Consider the following 4,446-nt stretch of genomic DNA (forward strand, 5'->3'; position numbering starts at 1 on the left):
AAGAAGAAGAAGAAGAAGAAGAAGAAGAAGAAGAAGAAGAAGAAGAAGAAGAAGAAGAAGAAGAAGAAGAAGAAGAAGAAGAAGAAGAAGAAGAAGAATAGACCAATGCATAAGAAGTGAAAGAACTCTTGCCAAGTATTTGATAAATAATGATGAAGAATTGCTGCAATATGCCGTGAAAGATATGGGTGTAAATGATGAAATGATGAGCAAGGAAGAGTTTAACAGTATGTATGCATGTATGTACGTATGTATGTATGTATTAGAATATTTGGTATTTATTAAAACTGAATATCAATATCAAATACGCTATATTGAAGATCACCTGTTTGTGCTTTTGAGGTTGTTTACACAATCACGCATACGCAAACTCACAGAAACATACACACAAATACTTGCATATATACTTGCATTCATGAATACAAACATATGTACATACCTTCATATAGGTACTGACAATAGGAACATATTGTGAAATTGTTCCGTATTGTGTATCTTAGTTCTGCAATTGGAAAAACAGGAAATTACATGCAGACAAGGAGCATTACTGTTATGTCATGGTATAGATAAATCAGGAAATCAATCAATATGTCAAAGTTAATCCGGAAAGAATAAAGCCGTGTCTTTTGGATAGATTTGGACATGCATTCATTTCACTCTGCACTTTTGATAACTTTCCTCGCGAGATATATCCGATGGCTGCTGGACATAGTGCAGTCTGAAACTCTCCCTTAAAAGTTGTCTTTATCCCTCCCTACCTCACCCTTTATATATACACACACATTACATTTAATCATACATACACAAATATTTATTTATATATTTATTGGAACCTGTAAAATATTGGTTAGCATACAAATTGCGTGTATTTGAGATTATTCGTAGTAAGAAAACAAGTGATAAATGCTTAGGTATAAAAGCAAACAGATAACATCCAAAAATAAATGGGAAACTTGTTTCATCTGATACAAACAACAAATAACATTTAACATTACTCAATTTGTAGGATATCGCAATGAACGGAATGAAGGACTATGACTAACAGATACCAATAATTTGATTCAAATATATTCTGAGTATATTATTGTTGTTTTAAAGAACATTAGTATCTGCATGTACCAGGATGGATTTGCAAATAGAAAGACTAAGTGACTAATTACATTAGCACGTACCTTGTATATATATATATATAATTTACAAACGTACCGTTAATTCTATTATTATCCAATGTCACTAGTTTAAGAATGATAATAACAGAATCAACGATACCAGCGACTGCAAACCAAAAATGGCATTTAAATAGCCGAGGGATTATAATTAATCAAAGGATATACTAAGTATGACTACCTGCTTGAAATAACAGTCAAAATTCGTTAATTAAATCACCAAAAATACACTGGTGATTACCACAGAAATCAAACGAAGGCAAATTTGGTTAAGACAATCTACTTACATACAATTAAGTATATGGATTTACGTGAACTAGTTTCTGCATTGGCACAATATTCCTTAGCTTCTTCAGTACGCATGACCAACAAAGCGATTTCCAACCTATCCTTCCGAGATCTGTGCCACTACTGATTCGTTTCGCACCGAAATCACAGAAGCTTCCCAGTGTAAAAAATAATCTCGTTGCCGAATTTATGAGATTATAATTTAATAAAATTAATTTACAAATTTGCCTTCGTTTGATTTCTGTAGTAATCACCAGTGTATTTTTGGCGATTAAATAACGAGTTTTGACTGTTATTTCAAGCATGTAGACATACTTAGTATGTTCTTTGATTAATTATAATCCCTCGGATATTTTAATGCCATTTTCGGCCTGCAGTCGCTGGTATCGTTGATTCTGTTATTATCATTCTTAAACTAGTGACATTGGATAATAATAGAATTAATGGTACCTCTGTAAATTAATTTTATTAAATTATTTTCTCGTAAATTCGGCAACGGGATGATCTTTTACACTGGGAAGCTGCTGTGATTTCAGCGTGAAACGAATCAGTAGCGGCACAGATCTCGGAAGGATAGGTTGGACATCGCTTTGGTGGTGAAGCGTACTGAAGAAGCTAAGGCATTTCATGCCAATGGAGAAAGTTGTCCACGTAAATCCATATACTCAAATGTATGTAAGTAGATTGTGTTAGTGCCCACTGGTTTGGAAACCATTGTGAACGAATAACCCCTTAGCTTCTGCTAAAGCATGGCTCTAAGATATGCAAAGAATGGCGTTGAACATTTTGAGGAACTGTTGCTTTCAGTTGGGATTATGGCGCTTCAACATTCGTTAGCCTACGACTCATATTGGTGCTGGATATCTTGCCTTGGCTTGCGGTGCTCTTCGTGCTTTACTGGACCTGAAATTTCAGGAGTGCCCGATGCCCAGTCGAGAAGGAGGTCACCACCGCAAGTATGGAAGCTGCGGACATGAACCCAGAGAAAGCTAACTGCTGATGCAATAACTTCATGCATGGGCATTGCTGGCATTTTGCATAGGCAATGGTCAATTATTCTCTTCCTCAGTTACGAGTAGACTTTACTCATATATGTATGTGTATGTGTGTGTGTGTGCGAGTGTGTGTGTGCGTATGTGTGTGTGTGTGTGTGTGTGTAGTTTGCGTGGCTTATTTGATTAAGTCATCGGCTCACAGTCGTATGCTCGTGAGTTGGATTTCCGGTGGCGTTGTTATCTTGACCAAGATACTTTAGTTTCCGTTGCTGCAGTCCATTCGGCTGGCAAAAATGAGTTGTAACTCTGATTCAAGCGGCCAACCTTGTTACTCTCGATATCACGCTGTATCTCCCCGAGATCTACGTTAAGGGTAGGCGTATCTGCTGAGTGTTCACCCACTTTCACGTTAATTTCACGCGCAGTTTGTTCTGTTGATCGTATGAACTTGAACACACGTCGTCGTAAGCGATGGACAGCCAGATTATTTATATATATGCTTTTATATCTTTTATTTTTTATCTGTACGTATATTTTTACGCATAAAAGGGCTGGCCTACATTACGTTCACTCCATCAAGTTTTCTTATATTCGATACAATTGTCTTTTATTACCAATCATCACTTGCAGAAACTTTTGTAATGTCTTTTATTAAATTTATTCTGGTAAAATGTTTTCGAGCACGGGAAAAATCATTTAAGAATTTTGAACACCGAATGGAAATACATTCTCTGTAATAATTCTCAATTTTCTTGTTATTATATAGTATATTGTAATATTTTTTAGCACATCTCAAGAAATGAAGCGATTTCACAATTCTATATTACTTATTTTATTTAATTAGCTGTCCTTGGTATTGTGAATTGGACTTATGATATAGCTGAAACTTTTAACGCAAATACGAATAAACATGAACAAAAATATAGACACGCATCTTTGTGAATAGTTTTCAACAGAGAAATCGAGTGTTCCCGTTCATATACACATAGCCGAATAATATTTCATTGAGCATTTGAGATTTGTAAGTGTGACTCTATATATGTTTGCATATGTATATATTTATTCATGAATTGAAAATACATATTTCAATGATACGTCACAGAATATTAGTTTTTATTTCGCATTTACTTTTACAGCATCACATTAAGTTCGGCCTAACACCTGATCATCATGTAGTTTGGCGAAGTTTAACCAGTTCTGCATAGATATAAACATTTTCCCCTACATCATACACCAAATGATCGAGTTCTACACTTGTTACCATCAGGTGTAACATATACGAGTATACATTTCAAATCCTTGCGCTATGTGTGTGTGTGTGTGTGTGTGTGTGTGTGTGTGTGTGTGTGTGTGTGTGTGTGTGTGTGTGTGTGTGCGTGCGTGTGTGCGTGCCTGTAAGATATGATTCATATTCGTGGGCTGGAAGAAAGGATTCTTTTGATGATTAGCCAATGAGCAATGAAGTCCCTTTTGTTGGTGTAAGTTTCCGAAAGGAATAACAAGATGTATTTACCGCTTATCAAAGATCTGTAGTGAAAGCATTCAAAACACGTATGCAAAAAGCAGTAAATCTATTCTAGGTTTTCTAATGCCCACTGTTTTAAGTTTATGTCTAAAATACTAACGTTAATCTCAGTGCGGGTTAATTTCGTTGTTGCGTTCGGTGTAAACTGCGATAGGTAGAAATCCTTTTCGCAACCACAATTCTGTTGACTATTCTTCCTCCGATGCGTAACCAATCAACACCGAAACACATGAAAGTAGTCTCCCTTTATATTTTGTGTGCGATAGAAGAAAATAATATAGTGGATTACATTTCTTAGTTCTCCCGTAGTGAAAGATTTCAAAATTTACATTCATTGCATTAAACTCATTTAATGTCATATGTATCCCACATAAATTATATATATATACATACATACATACATATATGCATGTATATACGTAGAAATATATATATATATATATATATATATATATATATATATATATATATA

Source organism: Octopus bimaculoides, chromosome 4 (genome assembly GCF_001194135.2).
Source record: "Octopus bimaculoides isolate UCB-OBI-ISO-001 chromosome 4, ASM119413v2, whole genome shotgun sequence".
NCBI classification, from domain to species: Eukaryota; Metazoa; Mollusca; class Cephalopoda; order Octopoda; family Octopodidae; genus Octopus; species Octopus bimaculoides.